Source organism: Apium graveolens, chromosome 5 (genome assembly GCF_009905375.1).
Source record: "Apium graveolens cultivar Ventura chromosome 5, ASM990537v1, whole genome shotgun sequence".
NCBI lineage: Eukaryota > Viridiplantae > Streptophyta > Magnoliopsida > Apiales > Apiaceae > Apium > Apium graveolens.
In genome coordinates this window covers 33,541,778-33,560,862 of record NC_133651.1, presented here as the reverse complement: position 1 = coordinate 33,560,862, position 19,085 = coordinate 33,541,778, and the positions used below count along the sequence as shown (strand labels likewise).

The following is a 19,085-nucleotide window of genomic DNA, read 5'->3' as shown; positions in this document are numbered from 1 at the left end:
ATCAGAATTTATGCTATTATCAGAGTATTTCTCCAGTAATCATAGAGTTTGAAAAGTCACCAAGAAAATATTTTGCTTTTCTAATGCATATTTACTTAATATCAGCCATGCACTTGGGTCGTCCCTTCCACATTTTTTACTCTAGATCTCAAAGGAGTAACTAAATTTTAATCCTTGATTCGTTTGCTTTTTCTTTTGATAAGTGAGGTTTATCAACACTTAGTACATTCAACAGATTTACTAGCATCAGAACTTAACAGATGAGAAGCAATATTCTAGTTTGTGACTTAGTAATAAGATAGACAAAGTAAACTCAACTAAGCTCAATTATCGGAATTTGCTTGTGTCAATAGATTTCCACAGAAATAATTACTTCTTACATGAGATCCCTTGTTTATTGAAGACTACTAGGTTAGCATCTAGCACAGTTATCCTCATAGGATTGAATAGTTACTTAAATAGACATATCACTATCAGAGTTTAGAAACATATATCAGACAACAATCAGTACTTAAACACATTTTTCAATTAATCACAGAATACACAAAGAGATTAAATTCTGTAAATACTGATCATAAAGTCTGATGCATCAGAACAAAACTAAGCAGATTTAGAGAAAGAACCTGAAACCATTCCAAGTTCATTTACCAATCTTGTAAAAGTAACTTCACACAATGGTTTTGTGAAGATATCTGCTAGTTGTTGATCTGTTGGAACAAAGTGCAATTCCACTGTACCTTCATCCACATGTTCCCTGATGAAGTGGTACCTGATGCTGATGTGCTTTGTCATAGAGTGTTGAACTGGATTACCTGTCATAGCAATAGCACTTTGATTATCACAGTAAATAGGGATTTTGAAATATGTTAACCCATAATCCAGTAACTGATTCTTCATCCAAAGAATCTGTGCACAACAGCTTCCTGCAGCAATATACTCTGCTTCTGCAGTTGATGTGGAAATTGACTTTTGTTTCTTGCTAAACCAAGAAACCAATCTGCCTCCAAGAAATTGGCAGCTTCCACTTGTGCTTTTCCTGTCAATTTTGCAACCTGCAAAATCTGCATCTGAGTAACCTATTAGTTTAAAATCTGATTCTCTAGGATACCACAATCCCAGATCAGCTGTTCCCTTAAGATATTTGAAAATTCTTTTCACAACTGTTAGGTGCGGTTCTCTTGGATCTGCTTGAAATCTTGCACAAAGACAGGTAGCATACATGCTATCAGGTCTACTTACAGTTAGATAGAGTAGAGAGTCAATCATACCTCTGTAATCAGTAATATCTACTGATTTACCAGTATCCTTATCCAGTTTTGTTGCAGTGGCCATGGGAGTGGATGAACTTGAACAATCTTGCATTCCAAATTTCTTTAGCAAGTTTCTGGTGTACTTAGTTTGACAAATAAAAGTGCCTTCTTCATTCTGCTTGACTTGAAGGCCCAGAAAATAGCTAAGTTCCTCCATCATACTCATCTGATACCCTGACTGCATCAGTTTGGCAAATTTCTTGCAAAGTCTGTCATTTGTAGACCCAAAAATGATATCATCAACATAAATCTGGACCAGAAGTAAGTCCTTTCCATGGTTGAGGTAGACCAATGTTTTGTCTATAGTTCCTCTGTTAAATCCACTTTTCAGAAGAAACTGAGCTAAGGTCTCATACCATGCTCTAGGAGCTTGCTTAAGTCCATAAAGTGCTTTATCAAGCCTGTAGACATAATCTGGATGGTTGGAATCTACAAATCCTGGAGGTTGTTCAACATATACTTCCTCCTCCAATTCTCCATTGAGAAAAGCACTTTTCACATCCATTTGAAAGACAGTAAACTTTTTGTGAGCAGCATAAGCCAAAATATCCTTATGGCTTCTAACCTAGCAACTGGTGCAAATGTTTCATCATAATCAATTCCCTCCTGTTGAGAATATCCTTTTGCAACCAGCCTTGCCTTATTCCTTGTAATTATGCCATCATTGTCAGTTTTGTTTCTGAATACCCACTTTGTACCAACAACAGATCTATTCTTTGGTCTTGGCACTAGGGTCCAGACTTTGTTTCTTTCAAATTCATTTAACTCTTCCTGCATTGCTTTCACCCAATCAACATCTTGAAGAGCTTCTTCCACTTTCTTTGGCTCAGTCTGAGAGAGAAAAGAATTGTAAAGACATTCGTTAGAAGTACCTGTTCTAGTTCTGACACCTGCATCAGGAAAATTATCAAATCAGGTGTATGTGATTCAGTCCACTTTCTTGCAGATGGAAGTTTTTCTCTAGAACTGGATGCTCCCCCATGATCCATGCTGTCTTCATTTTCATTTTTTGATGCTCCCCTGAAACTATGTTCTCTGAGTTGGATTCTTCAGAATTTAGATTTTCAGAACTATCAGAACTTGGCTTATCAGAACTTGATGAATCATAACTTGAAGAGCCAGATGTATGTTCTGATGCTTCTTGAGATGTGATTTGTTCTTGAGTATGCTCCCCCTGTATAGGTGCATCTTCCTTTGGCGTAGTTACCACAGTTTCAATAATATCAGAGTTTAATCCATCAGAGTTTACAGTCTCAGGACTTAGACTGTCAGGATTTTCAGTATCAGAATTTGAGTCTTCATTTTCAAATCTCAGCTGATCATGATCAATAAAATCTTCAAGACCAGTAATCTTCTTGTCATCAAAAGAGACGTTGATAGATTCCATGACCACTCTTGTTCTCAAATTATAGACTCTGAAGGCTTTTATGGAAAGTGGATATCCAACAAAGATTCCTTCATCAGCTTTTAGATCAATTTGGATAGCTGTTTAGGATGAGTCTTGAGAACAAAACACTTGCATCCAAATACATGAAAGTACTTTAGATTTGGCTTCTTTTTCTTCACCATCTCATATGGTATTTTTCCTTGCTTGTTAATGAGTGTTGCATTTTGAGTAAAACAAGCAGTCTGCACAGCTTCAGCCCATAAATAGGTTGGAAGCTTTGCTTCTTCAAGCATTGTACGTGCAGCTTCAATGAGAGTTCTATTCTTCCTTTCAACAACTCCATTTTGCTGTGGAATTCTAGGAGCAGAAAATTCCTGCTTAATTCCATGGTTTTTGCAGAACTCTTCCGTTATCAAATTCTTGAACTCAGTGCCATTATCACTCCTTATGATTTTCACAGAATCTTTGACCAATTTATCCAGATGTTTGACATGATCAATCAAGATAGATGCAGTTTCACTTTTTGTGTGCAAGAAATACACCCATGTGTATCTGGTGAACTCATCCACTATGACCAACGCATATTTCTTCTTTGTAATAGACATGACATTCACTGGACCAAATAGATCAACATGTAGTAGATGATAAGGCTCAAGAATTGATGATTCAGTCTTGCTCTTAAATGAAGATTTTTTTTGTTTGACCTTCTGATAAGAATCACACAGGCCATCAGGAGCAAATACTGAATTTGGCAGTCCTCTCACAAGATCTTTCTTGACCAGTTCATTTATATTGTTGAAATTTAATTGAGAGAGTTTCTTGTGCCAATTCCATCTTTCTTCAATTGATGCTCTACTCATCAGACAGATTGCAGAACCATCAGTACTTGGTGAAAGCTTAGCTTCATAAATGTTACCACGCCTGTATCCTTTCAGAACAACTTTGCCTTTAGATTTACTTACAGCTTCACAGTGTTTTTTCAAAGAAATCAACATGATAACCTCTGTCACAGATTTGACTTATGCTCAGCAGATTGTGTTTAAGTCCTGAGACCAGAGCTACTTCTTTAATGATGACGTTCCCAAGATTGATATTGCCATATCCCAATGTTTTTCCAATGTTGCCATCTCCATAAGAAACACTTGGGCCAGCTTTCTCCACAAAGTCTGATAGCAGGGCCTTATTTCCAGTCATATGTCCTGAACATCCACTGTCCAGAACTAGAATATTTTTCCTGTTGCCCTGCAATCACAAAGACCACTAATGATTAGTTTTAAGGACCCAGACTTGCTTGGATCCTTTGGCCTTATCAAGTTTGTTAACATTTGCAGCGGATTTAGTATCAGAGTTTATGTTAACATTATTCTTATCAGAACTTACACTGTCAGACTTTGAATCAGAATTTACACTAGAAGGAACAATGGAAACTTTCTTCAAAGAAGGTTTTATTTGATAATAATCATAGTACAAACTATGATATTCCTTACAAGTATAAACGGAATGCCATAAACTACCACAATGAAAACAAGGATTTTGTGGTTTATATCTAACAGACTGACTCTTAACTCCTGATTTTGAAGGTAAGGAGTTTATGTTCTTATTCTTCCTGCAAAAAGAAGCCAGATGGTTAGAACTCCCACAGTTATGACACGTTTTCCTAGGAGCATCAGGAACAGGCTTATAATCATTGCTTTTATTCACACCTTCCTTTCCATTCCTATTTTTCCTAGGTGATTTTACCTTGTTTGCATTCTTAACATCTTTCAGCTTATGCTTAAGCTGCTTCTTAGTCATTAAGCCTATATTTACTTTTGCTGTCTTTTCCTGTTTTAGTTTGTCAGAAGTTAATTCCACTTTAACTTCTGATTTCAAATTATCAGACTTTACAGTTACAAACTTAACAGGTTTTAACTTTGGCTTTTGCTTAACAATAACAGGCTTAATTTCTACAGTTCCTTTATCATTCTTATCCTCTCCATAACCTAAGCCCTCTTTCCAATTTTCACTACTTATCAAATTTTGAGTTGTTCTGCCAGAGTTAGTCCAAGTCCTGATAATCTCTCTTTCCTTTTCTAACTCAGTTTTTAGAGATTCATTCATTTTTAGCACTTCATCCCTAATATAAAAAGCATCATCTCTATCCTTCTGAGTTTGATGGAACGTAACTAACTCTTTTTCTAAGAAATCATTTCTTTTCTTAAAAGCAAGATTTTCAGAAGTTAATCTTTCACATGTTAAAGTTTGATCTCTATAACTAACAAACATGGTTTTAAGATATCTTCTCAACTCATTAATATCATCAGTATGAAAAGCATAAGTAGTCTGAGGTACCTTTGTTTCAGCAGCTTCAGAACTGCTCTCAGCACTTTCTTTATCAGCATTTGCCATCAAAGCATAATTCTCCTCACTTTCAGAGTTCGAGGTGCCTGTCCAGCTTTTCTTCTTTGTGACAAGAGCCTTGCCTTTGTCACCCTTCACTTTCTTGCAATCAGGAGATATGTGGCCTTTCTCACCACAGTTATAGCATTTGACATTGGTATAATCTCCTCTATCAGACTTTCCTCCTCTACTCTCAGATCTTCTGAAATTCTTCTTATCAGAACTTATGACTTTCCTGGAAAACTTCTTTCCCTTCCTGAACTTTCTGTATGCAATCTTTGTGATCCCTTTCACCATAAGAGCACACAGCTTCATCATCTCCTCATCAACATCAGTCTCAGGCAAGCTTCTAGAATCTGAGTCATCATCACTTTCAGAACTTGATGACTCAGTATCAGACTTTGTGAGAAGAGCTTTACCCTTGTCTTTCCTTGAGGTAGCTGCTTTGGTGGATTCTTCTTCAGCCTTAAGAGCAACTGTCCTTGACTTTCCTCCTTTCCTCTTGCTTCTTTGTTCCATCTCAAGTTCATGAGTCTTGAGCATTCCATAAATTTCATCAAGAGTTGTTTCATCAAGATTGTAGTTGTCTCTTATTGTTGTTGCCTTCAAATCCCAGCATTCAGGAAGAGCTAACAGGAATTTAAGGTTTGAATCTTCAAGATCATACTCCTTATCAACCAATGACAAATCATTCAAGAGTTTGACAAATCTATCATATAAATCAGTCAATGACTCATTAGACTTTGAGTCAAAGTGTTCATACTCTTGAGTGAGTATTGTCTTCCTGTTCTTCTTAATTGTATCAGTTCCCTGACACCTTGTTTCCAGAGCATCCCATATCTCCTTAGCAGTCTTGTAGTTAATTACCCTGTTTGACATTACATTATCAATGGCACTATGCAGTAAGTGTCGTACCTTAGCATCCTTAGCAATTGATGCGATATCTTCAACAGTATAATCACTCTTCTCCTTTAGTACGGTCTTTTCTGCTTCACCTGCAACTGCAACAGCGAGCTTGGTTGGTTTGTGAGGCCCTTCCTTGATTCTATCAAGATATTCTGGATCTGTTGCTTCCAGGAACATGGTCATCCTCACCTTCCATATGGGATATTCAGATGGTCTCAGTATGGGAACTCTGATGGTCTCATACCGACTTTGAATTTGTGTCTTTGTTGGTTCTTCAGTTTTGGTAGGCTTAGATGGAGTTTATGTGTCAGACATGATTGTGTTTGGATCTTAAACTGTATGTGCGTTAACAGATCTGCTCTGATACCACTTATTAGGTCACACACACTGTAGAGGGGGTGAATACAGTGTAAAGTACAATCAAATCGAACTTTAATATATCAAGTAACAGAAAACAAACTTTATTGAAACAATAAACTCTGTTACAGTATGGAACCGTTACCTCTCAGTGATGAATAATTATCACGAGAGCTGCTAGGGTTACAATGAATAATCTTCTCAAATATGATAACACTTATAGTGTAAACCCTATGTCTGTGTTTATATACTACATAGTTACAAGATAATCGCTAATTGATATGGAATATACTTCTGCTTCCTAAAATATATCAATCAGATATCTTTTCTTCCAAGTATTCTATTCTTCATAGAACTCCTTCTTCATGCATATCTCTTCTTATGTTTATCTCGATCTTCTTTCCTTTAATCAACTACTATCTTTATCTGAACGTCCTTCAGCACTTAAGTTCTAATATCCATCTTCTGATGATTATCTCCTCATAATATAAGTACTGATATCCTTAAGTCCTGACTTCCAGTAAGTACTGATTTATCCTGTTTAAGTAAGATCTGAAAACTAAACATAAATCATATTAGCCATGACATTATCAAATATATCTAACAAGGGAAAGCATGAGTTTTGATAGTATGAATTGGAAAGGATTAAGGTAACAACAACCTTTAAGGATCAGTGGAGAAATTTTTCAGAAGTATATAGACAATGATTCTGGTATTAGTAAATGGTATCTTGATATGCCCTGTGCCTAGGGTGTACCTGATGAAGGATTTAAGGATAACCTTAGAGGTTTTACAAAGAGAAAGGTAATATTCAAAGTTCTCAAGAATAGAAATTTTGATGAAGGAAATATGACGTAATTATAATAATGCCAGGTGGGGCACGTGTTGAACCATAAGAAAGTATAGATCGATACAATGAGGGTCGAGATTGGTGAAAACAAGAAGGACCCAAGATAAGAGACATCCTAAGTATGATCGAGAGTCAGTCGTGACAATGTTCACATCTAAAGACTAAGGCAATGACTTATGGAAAAAAATGGTGATTTTTTTTTCTTCTCACCAGGACTTAAGAAAAGCATTTTCACATAAGCAGTGATTGAAATGAGGTAGAAAATTTATTTGGAGGTGGTTAAAAAATGACATTGATTGTAAGGAAATTTTACTATCAGGAAAGGTCAAAGAGGTGGTCGACACTTTAAGTATAAGAGGACAATTATAAGCACACATGCCAGAGGAATACAGTGACGATGGATAAAGCCGTGAAGGTTGTATTATGGTTTGAAAGATTGACATTTCTTCTGATGATTATAAGATACTCAACCGTAATAGTAGTTTGGTAAAGATTTAATTCATGTTAGCACTGTGAGCGAGCTATCTATTTTAGAAGGTCCTGTCTTGAGATAAGCCAGGACCATATTACGAGAGGACTAAATGAACCTTTGAGCTTCATGTCTACTAATAAAGACATATGGTTAATAATGGTATTAACCTGCTATCGTTGCTTTCATTGAAACTCTTCTGAAATTTTATCTGCTTCATGTCATATGTGCGTCAAGTTCAAAAGTGTTCTTCATGAATCATGAGCGGTGATCATGTTACCTCCTTAGAAGAATTCGATACGACAGGTATGGACTCCGTATGGTTAGTTATTAAGATTTCAAGGAAAACGAATGACTACCGTAGGTCCGTGGTGGACTATAGTAATGCATCAACGATTCTTTGAATAATGAGCCGATTACAACCGCGAGAGTTGTACGGTAATGGACGTTGAGATTAAGTACCACTAAGCGGGTCGTGGTGATGTATAAGTTATCATTGATAGACTAATTAAGTCGATTATCTACCTATTGAATATTTATTTCTTCTTATCAATAGAGAGTCGTATTACTATACGAGGAAGGTTGCGGTGCAAGCATAAAATTCTAGTAACGAGGAGGTCTAGAATGAAATCCCAGATTCGATTTTCGCTGTCGAGGGAGTTTTAACGGTGATTGTTTATAAGCTCAAGCAAGAGTATGGGTCCATAGAATGATGTACGGAATAGTAAATATTCAGACATGTGAAATACGATGCTATAATACTTGATGTTGATATATATACATATATGTCTCCTATGACAAACCTCTATAGTTCAGAGGTAGATTCCAAGCCAGATATTTTGTGGCAGTATATTTTATATATATACAATTCTCTTCAATTCGTTCTTTTCTCTCCTTTTCATTTCATATAAGCTGAGAAGAACAACCCTTCCAGAAGGGGAGGTATTGCCGAATGACTATCTATCTGTGTGATAGAAGCCTAGTAGGATACTATCTATTGTTTAATTGCTTGTCAAGTACTAAAGGTTGGCCACCTTCTGTACTAACTATGCAATGTAACAAGTGTTCATGATCATAGTGATCTCTCAATAAATTCTTTTACTTCTATATGAAGGACCAAGCTTTCGAAGATAGAGGCAGCTAGAGATGAAGTGGTACCAAGTATGGTGGTATTCCGATTCTAACGCGTTCGTGATACTAAGGTTGACGCGATTATTAAAAGGTTATAGAACGCTAACGAGCAAAAGTGTAATCAGTATAAACTTTGGTACGGAAGATAGTAACGATTACGAACTGGAAAAGAGTGGGTATTGAGAAGCAAAAGCTGTAGATCTAGAATAGATAATGAGAGTCTGTACAATAGACTTGAAAGAAATTTGGAATGATCACTTAACGCGGATTGAGTTTTTTTATGATAATCGATCGTATGTCAGTATCGAGGTATCGCCTTATGAAGTTGTAGAGCGCAAGATGCTCAGACCCACAGTAGTCCAAAGGACCAAGGATATAATAGATCTAATCAGAGGACGGCTGGTAGTAGCCCAAGATGGACATAAGAAGTATGTTGATTTGACATGAAAGGACAAAGAATAAGAAGTAGGGGACCTAGTGCTGTTATAGGTATTCCCTTGGAAAGGATGGATGTGGTTTGGAAAGAAAGGAAAGCTAAGCCCACGAATTGTTGGACCCTTGGATATATTAAGTCGTATTGGGAAGTTAACATATGAGCTAGCCTTACCCCGAACCTTAGCAAGTTCATAACGTGTTCCATGTATCAATGTTAAGGAAGTGTAATCCGGATGCCAGACAAATAGGGGCATATGAGCGCATAGACATGCAACAAGATGTAACCTATATGGAGCAACCAGGAAGGGTTATAGATCAAAAATGGACAAGTACTTAGAAGAAGGGTTATCATGCTAGTCAGGGTTTGTGGCAGAACCACAATGTGGGAAAATTGACTTGAGAGTTAGAAAGTGCAATGCTAAGAAAGTATCCCTATTCATTTTCTATCTGATTCCGGGACGGAATCCTTTTAAGGAGGGGAGACTGTAATAACCCCAAAAATTTAGGACTTTTTGTAAACCTTATGAATAGTGATTTTGCTGATTATTCTGAATAAGAAAATTTTCATGCCACATAATGTAGCAGTTCTTTTATGGATATTCTGAGGTCTTATTAGTACTCTATATGGTATATAAGTGTATGTAAAGATCGTCAGAATCCAAATCCGAACACTTTGATTTTTCCCGAAAATCCACCAAATACCGAAAGAATTGAGTATAAGGTAACAAGATAAAAAAGATTTAAATTCAAGGATTATAAGAGGGGATCATAAAAGAAATATAATGTATTGAGAAAGGTTAAGGGAACCCAAGTAATAAAATACCGGGTATGATCCCTCAAAAGATAAACGAGAACGAAAGTTAAGCGAACCGTATAACAGATCAGCGGTCATTAGCCAAGTAATTAGGGGTTAATCAAAGAGGTTAATGGACGATGATGTCATTAGACCAACAAGAGGAAGACAAGTGTAACAAGATGACATAAGCAGATGACATGAGCATGACAAAGTGGGAAGGATTGGTTGGTTGATTGTGAGCCACACAATTTTTACCATGGTAACAATTTAATTAACAAACAAAAGGTAGCAACCAAGCCAAGGCAAAACAAATCACAAAACACAAATTAGAAGTTGACTTTTGCTTTCCAAGAACAAAAGCTCTCGGCCAAAACCAGAGCAGCAACTTCAAACTACCATATCTCCTTCAATACTCACTCAAATAGTATGTTATATAGCTCTTTAGAAAGGTATTGAGATGGCCTACAATCTTGTTCACAAGTCTCGTCCAACTAAGCATGGTAAGACCCTCGTTTTGACAGTTCTTTTAATCTGACTTTTAGAAACTTCAAAACCTAACTTTGTGTTCTTGATTCCTTTGGAAAGATCAAGCTTGTAGGAGGCTCCCTAAGACTTCCTAGCTACTCTAATCACTCCAAGGAAGGTATAACACCTCCAAACCCTAACTTTACTTTGAGTATTATGATGGTTTTGTTGGTTATAGTAAATGAGAAGCATGATGCTTGTGTGTTTAGAGTTTGGATTGGATTTGTAGTGATTTGGATGTTGAAATCTTGTTTATAGTTAATGAAACTTAAGTATAGCTAGTAGTTCATGTGTGGGGTTGTATAAATTGGAAAATCTTGAGGTTTGGGGACTGATGTAGTAAGGTTTGGATGAGGGTTGGTTGTATTGTTGGTTGTGAGTTGAATGGTGGTTGTTTGGAGTGGTTTAAAAATTGAAAATCGCGTAAACATAAACGTCATAATGCCCGATTTTCCTTAACTGTTCTGTTCTTAACTTTAGGACCCGTGAATTCACTGAAAGATTCTAACCTTTGCCATGTTTAGATAGTTCATGTTACGAGCTTCGTTTTGATATGTGGTTCGCTTGAATCCGATGTACGGTTTAGGAGAAACGACCGTTTTAAGTAACGGCGTTTCGCGAACGAACCATTACCCCTCGCCTTACTTTGAAACCTTGGTTAAGGCTCTTAAATGACTAATTGGAGTATGAAACAATTATGTAAAGTGGGCTAGGCAGTTGGTAGGGTATTCGCGAAAGCGTCGCCTTAAAATTCGTAACAGTTAATTTATTAAAAATGGTGGAGCCGAGGGTACTCGAACGACTTATGTGATTTGTTAAGCGTAGAAATGACCATAAGCAAACGTTAGGGTTCAATTAGTTAAAGTCTAGTTTCTTAAGCGACCGTGGTTTAATTCCAGCTTATGTTGTTGTTCATAGGTTACCGAACCCACTCTAAGCTTAAGTCTACCCCGGAGCACTCAGGCAAGTTTTCTACTCGTTATACTGTTGTGGTGATGTATATATGTATATGCATTATCTTGTGATAGATGCATGATGGTTAATTAGCAAATCTTGCCATATATTGGAGCATGCTGATATGGGATATATGCATGTCTGTTTCGTAATCTTAATATCTATCTGTTGATTCCAATGCTTATAGTTGCATAATACCTATGCTAGAGATAAGCAGTAATTGTGTATACCCTTAGTATAGGGGACCCAAAGCTGAACATTTTCTAAAACCGGGAGTCGATGTTCCCGAGTATATTATATATATTTATATATATAGGTATTGTTTTCAAAACTATTAATCGAATAAGGTTTATTCGATAACTTTATTTTTATTAATGAATATTATTTTGAATATTCATTCGAGGGATTATGACTCCGTTTATTCTATTTAATGAATATTATTTTTAATATTCATTCGAGGACTTATGACTCCGTTTATTTTATTTAATGAATATTATTTTTGAATATTCATTCGAGGACTTATGACTCTGCTTATTTACTAAATAATATTCTTTATTTTATTAAAGAATAATGTTCCGATAATCAAACTTATTTTCGATTATTCAAATAAAGATCATACTTTCGTATAAGTATATCTTTGGTTATTTATTATTCATTTCAAGTATGAGTTTTAAAACTCCTACCTTGATTATTTTTATAAGGATCATCCTTATGGGAATATTATTTAAATAATAATATTCAGATACTTTCTAACATATCGGGACTGATTTATTTCATTAAATCAGCATTACTCCAAACATTCTTAAAAATATTTTCGAGTCTTCAAAATGATTTTAAAAGTTAGGGCGGATCCCAAAACTCATTTTTATATTTAAGATCCTCCTTTCGAAGGGGATTTAAATACTCGCTGAAAACCTGAGGGATCCGGCTCTGTGGTGTGTTTTATATTCGCAACAAGGTTGCTGTTTTGATAAAAGAGTTTTTGATTACTTACCCAACACTCGGGAAGTAAAATTCTTGGAATAAGTTAATCCATTAACAGACATCGCCTGGGAAATATCGGTGAGTTTTTCTTTCCAACTAGATGCGACTTCTTGGTGGAGTTGTATCAACAAGTTCCTACTTGGGGAAAGGGGAGACGAGCTTTACGTTTCAGAGTCATGGATTTCATCTGAACTAGGAGTGGCGTAAGTGGTCGAGTGGCGCTGGCCCAGCCTTATTATATTGACCCAAATGGCCTGAAAGTTCCGCTAAGACGGCCCATTCCTTAGGAGTCCAGTGTTCGGTTGACAAGTAAATCCGACAGGTTCTCTCCTCTACATGTAGAAAATGGTGGGGTTGAACTACTACGACTGATCATCGTAAGTGGTCTTCCTGACGCGGCAAACTCCCGTAATGAGTTCATCATCCAGTTTGGATATTTCTGCAATACTACCCGGAGCATTCAATCGAAAGGCTACGAATGGGTGATTGCTGAGGCATTGACAGGGTCAAACGGTTATAATGATGTTTCCCTCAAATGAAGTATCTCGTAACTTCATTTCTTTTAAACAACTTTTCAAGGATTGAATTTATTCAAGTCTTATCTTGTAGTCTCATCTATGTGATGAACTTTCGAAACTGTTTATACCTTGAACGGTGGTGGTTCAAGTAGTATTCGGAAAAGATATAAGTATATTGGAGTATCTTGTAACTTCATCTTTTCAACTTATATCCAGTTAATGATTATCTTATGAATGACAAAGATTTTCAGAAAAACGTTGAGACAGGGTTAGATATATGAGATCACCTTGCAACGATATTTTTATACAGTTATAAACTGGAACTCTGTGTATATTATACATGTCAGAGGATTTCAAAGATTGTGAAAAGTATATATTTATATATATACCGAATATTTTGCGACTTGGTCGCATTAAGATATCAACTTGGTTCAATTCTTCTTGACCAAGACTTTCATGAGTGCTATGAGAATGCTCATATATTGTTATTCATTATACATATTATTTTGGTGGGCTTGTTGCTCACCCTTGCTTTCTTCTTTCATCACACAACAACAGATAGACAAGATGAACAGGATCAAGCTCCCAATTCGTGAGCGGTTAGGAAACGTTCCGCAGTTTCCTGTAGGCGTTGATGTTGTTGTAGCTGAGGTAGGAACTACCAGTAGGCTAGGCTTTCAACTTTTGTTGTACCGGACTTATGTATCTATATAAATTGTAATAATGGCAAAGAAATGTAAATTTATTCAGAAACCCTCTTGAGGTGTAATGGCTTATAATGTGGAATAAAATGACTTGTGTTATTTTTGGTATTCATCTCTGAGACTATAACTTGTGGCGTGTGTGTGTATATTGTGGGGTCACAGTACGGAGTAGTTGATTGTTTATTAAGATTGGGTGTTATTAAGGGAAATGGAAATCGTGACAACCCGGATCCCCGACCCCGGATTTGGGGGTGTTACAATGCTTATAAGGTAATTATAAGCGTTTATGTGTATATAGGCCTAAGTGCCAATGTGCGTAATTTCGGTTTATAATTAGGTTGAGTTTGTGAGTATATATTATAATGAGGATATTATTATTTTGTGTAGGCTCTCGAGACGAGGGTAAACTTGCCATTAAAGTCGAGTGAAACTCCAGTTGCTCCCACCTGCCAGTCAAGTCAAGCCTTTGTCATGGCAAGTATTTCAATCTACCTTTTTGTTTATACAAGATAGTGTTAGCCCAACTTTTATATATGATGCGAGTATTCTAATTCACCTTGATATATATGATCCAAGTGGTTTCAAATCTATCTTTCGTACTATATGCAAATGCCAGAACCCTCAAGTATCTATTGCAAGTAGTTTAACTTTGCTTGGAGATTTCCATGCAAGTAATTCAAAAATCATACCATGCTAATATACCAAGTAATTGTGATGTGGAGCCCTATGCAAGTTATACTCAGTAACCTTATCTTGATACCTAAAAGTCAGCTATCCCTTAAAAGTCGTTCATGATTGCTTGATGACCCTATTCTTACCCCTAAAATATGATACCATGTTATCCTTTGAACTGATGCTCACCTTCTTTATATTTCAATACCTATGTCTTATCTGGAACCATTACCTTGAACCTAGTTTGACTTAGTTCCTTCATCCTATCCGATAACCCTGCTAAATCTCATTGTCAAATTCTTTGTGAATAGAAACCTTGCAATTTCCTTGATAAAGTATAGTCTAGTTGATCATGGCCTTGAAATTTAGTGGACCTATTCCCTGTGCTTCAAAGTTGATCTAGAACCCTTGATATATATGTTCACTGTTTAAGAAATTAACCGTCACTTGGCATCAGATTTTAAAATAAAAAGTTAAAATTTGGATTTCCAGTCCTAAAGGGGGACACATATTTTCTTTAGATAATGGATTTGGACTGAGACGCAAGTCATTCCCGCTCTTAATTTGTAGGCTTAAAAGTTTCCTAGGGATCCCATTAATGTTCTAGAACCCAGCGAGGTTCAGGATTACTTCGCGGCTGATCACCGGCTGTAATCCGTAGCGTCATAAAATAGTTTTTGATAAGGAAATGGTTTTGAATGGTTTTATTACAATAAAAGATGCCATCATCCTGAAAGTTTATCTCTTGATACTATATTGTTGAATCTTTCAATTCCATTGTTAATGTATTATTCTTGTTTATGAATATTATACCGCTTGTTGAGCATTTGGCTCACTACTTGCTTACCCTGATATTACAGCTAGCAGATATGGTTAGATTCAAGCAGACAGCGCGTAAGACTTGTGATGCCGATTCGTATGTTCGAGCTCAGGTAGTTAGTGATTTTGTGTCTGAAGACTCGATAGTGGAATCAGGTTGTAATAGTTAATAGTGTTGGGCTGTTCCAAACCCTAAACTGTAAAGATCTTGGATTCAGATGTTTTATTACTTATTGGAGATCAGATTATGGATCCGATAGAGCGTCCTAACGTGGGACCGGATGATGTTCATATTGAGGATGTAGCGGTTGAGGATGTTGTCCTAGAAGGGATTGTTGTTGAGAAGAATCTCGTGGAGGATCCTGACAAGAATGAATAAAGGACCACTGAGGAATTGATGACTATGGTTAGGGCAACTACCAGAGGTAGGATTGGCCGGTTACTACCGGAGGTTCGTTCAAGTTCGTAAAGATTGTAGCCCCTTTAAAGCGCTTACTTGTAAGATTGAGAAGTTCGAATGGACAGAGAAATACGAGAACAACTTTCAAGAACTGAAGCAAAGATTGTTGACGGCCCCTATGATGGCTTTGCCGGATGGAAAAGGAGATTTTGTGATGTGTAGTGACGCTTCGCATAAGGAATTAGGGTGCTTCTTATACAACACAACAAGGTAATCGCGTACGCGTCAAGACAATTAAGGGAATATAAAATTCGATATCCTCACCCATGAGCTTGGGCTCGTGGAAATAGTTTTTCCCTAAAGATTGGAGGCACTACTTGTATGGAGAGAAGTGCAATATTTACACAAACCATAGGAGCTCTAGTACATTTTTACGTAGAAAGAACTCAACATACGCCAGAGGAGGCGGTTAGAGCTAATCAAGAATTATGATTGGGAGATTCTTTATCATTCGGGGAAAGCCAATGTGGTGGCTGATGCCCTTAGTAAAAAGGAGAGACTCAAGATGATAATGTCTTTGGGAGAGTTTATAAGAGATTTTGAGAAAATGGAAATAGAAGTGAAGGTAACCGGAGCCGGTACCGAAAAGCTGTTTGAGATTGCAATACAGCCCGAATTATTGGAAAAGAACATATTGTGCCAGAAAAAGTGATGAATGAAGGCAGAGAGCCAACAAATAGATAAGAGATTAATACTGAGAAAGATGATAAGGGAATAATGAGGTATTCCTACAGAATTTGGGTTCCAAATGTTCAAGAGCTTAAAGATGAGATCTTAGATGAAAGACTTGTGATGCCGATTCGTATGTTTGAGCTCAGGTAGTTAGTGATTTTGTGTGTGAAGACTCGATAGTGGAATCAGGTTGTAATAGTTAATAGTGTTGGGTTGTTCCAAACCCTAAACTGTAAAGATCTTGGATTCAGATTTATTTACTTCCTTTTGTTAACTAATATAATTACTCTTATATTGTCTTTTATAAATGTTTGGGGTGTGACACGAATGCAGAGAGCTAGAATGTGAGAAAATCAAATCAAAGAAGAGGGATTGGCAGCAGTAGAAAGATTAGAGACAAGAATTGGGCGGAAAAATATCTAGTGAGAATGGGGAGGTTCTCTCTCTAGATAACATTATTTTCTCCGACATCCTGACAACCCTCGAGTCAACTAAATATATATTTGATTTCTCATATCTATATTTCATAACCACCTCTCAACTATGATATAAAAACTCATATCTTGGTGTTTGAGATATGGAGTTGGATGATTAAATTTCAGAATAAAAAATCAGATATATGTTTAGAATGATCAAAATATATACATGATACGAGAAAAACGTGAACCAAACGATTCCTAAAAGGTATACTTGAATATGAAGATATACGCGGCGGATATAGATTTCCTCATAGGCCCAGACATGTTGGAGCATAGCCCTAAAATTTACATCTAATTTTAGGGGTGAGCATAAAACCACACAAACCACAAAAAACCGCTCGCACCGCACCAAACCACACCGCCAAAACGCGGTTTTTAATTTTTGAGGTACGGTTGCGGTTTGAATTTTTAATAAACCGCGCGGTGCGGTGCGGGTTGTGATTTTAAATTTCTGAAATACGGTTTAAACCGCACCGCAATATTTAATATATTATAAATATATATATATATACACACACTTATATAATCCTATCGGGTAACATAAAGAACCATTTTATGTTCTTAGTTAAACTGAATTTCACCAGATGGCCATATCATCCTTATTGGGTTAGAATTATATGTTAAATTCATTAAGGAATTCAAATGGACCACACGATCTTCTGACAAATAAAAAAAAGACTACACAATCTCTTGTTTGTATTTTTTCATTAGGAAAACCAAAATCCAAGTATTTATACTAGTGAACTAAGATGTTGCATTCTGATTGACTAAAACTTTTTTCGGAAATTTGATTAAATTTAAGTTTTGTATTTATTTAAATTTTTTGAACTTGTAAAGTATAAACCGCAGTGAACCGCACCGCATTTGCGTGGTGTGGTTTATGCGGTTTTCGAGGATACGTGGTGCGGGTGCGGTTTGGAAATTTGAGCAAACCGCATGTGCGGTTTGGTTTGCGGTTTGAGGAAAAAACCGTACCGCCCGCACCGCGCTCACCCCTATCTAATTTAGTTGTTACACATATTCCACCAATCGAAGATTTTACGAAAGAAATCACGAAACTGGCCAAATGCAAATAGCAATCCGTAACTGAAGTATGGGGTTAGTGCTGCTGTCAAATACGGTATTGTTATCATTTTAACAAATAATTTGTATGTCCTCTTGTGATGTATTCAATTCTAAAAGCAAGTGAAGATACAGAGAGAGAGCTGGAGAGAGAAAATTACGGAGTCGGGAGCATAATCAAACTTTCTGATCCTCTTCCCTCTACGAGGCTTTCAAGTATTGGGCCTTGTAATTGGTTCTCTTACTTTATGGGCCTTTTTCAAAATCATATCGATTATCGACAACATTTTATTGTTTTTTTCGTATAATTATGGCACAACCCAACATGTCTTCTGAAATTACTCCCGCGTCTGGCTTGAAATTACGACTGAAAAATATAATTAAGGGCGTGTTTGACGGGAAGCTTATAAGCCATAAACGGAAAGCTTATAAGCTACTTATGGCTTATAAGTTCCTAAAAACTTATCTATGAGTGTTTGTCGATCCAACTTATAAGTTGAATTTTTAATTTATTTTAATTTTTTGTTGATTTATTAATCTCAATTTCAAAATATATATTTTTAAATATTAATCAAACTTCAAATTCAAGAATTAAGATAATTATATTTAATAATTATTTATTTTAGTTCATTTAAGAAAAAGAATTCTAAATTTTAAGTATAATTATCCAAACACTTATTTAATTTATAAGTATTTTTCGACTTATCACTTATAATATATTTATTCATTTTAAATTGTAAGTTACTTATTTTAAAATTTCTCAAATGGGCAATAAGTCAAGTTCCCATTTTTCTCTTAAAAAATAATAAAGAGCAGCTTCTTACCTGCTCAAGTAAAGCGTCAACGACGGCTTCCATGGGGTATTACTTGGACGTGAGCAATTTTGGAATACGAAACGTGAATAACAAATATTTAGGGGTTGTTTACTTACAGAAAAAACTTTCAGTTTTTTGTTGTCCAATTTTCTAAAATTTTCTCACTTTTCTATTTCTAAGAAAATTATTGAAAAATGAGAAAACATGTTCCAAATTAACTTAAAAAAAAGTAGAAAATATATATAAAACTTCTCAATTTAAAATATATAATTCTTTTATGTAATCAATGAACAATTATAAATAATGTTATTGTCAACAAAATTATATTATGAAAACTTGTTTTTAAATTATTTAATTATATTTATAGAGTTTTCAATATTTGTATTATATATCAACTTTTA

The 19,085-nt window shown here is 35.9% G+C and overlaps 1 pseudogene; it reads right to left on the bottom strand.

The window, feature by feature from the left end:
* LOC141661426 (long chain base biosynthesis protein 2a-like) overlaps nucleotides 1–17,940 on the bottom strand; it is a 90,733-nt pseudogene extending 72,793 nt beyond the window's left edge.
* Nucleotides 17,941–19,085: the final 1,145 nt, after the last annotated feature.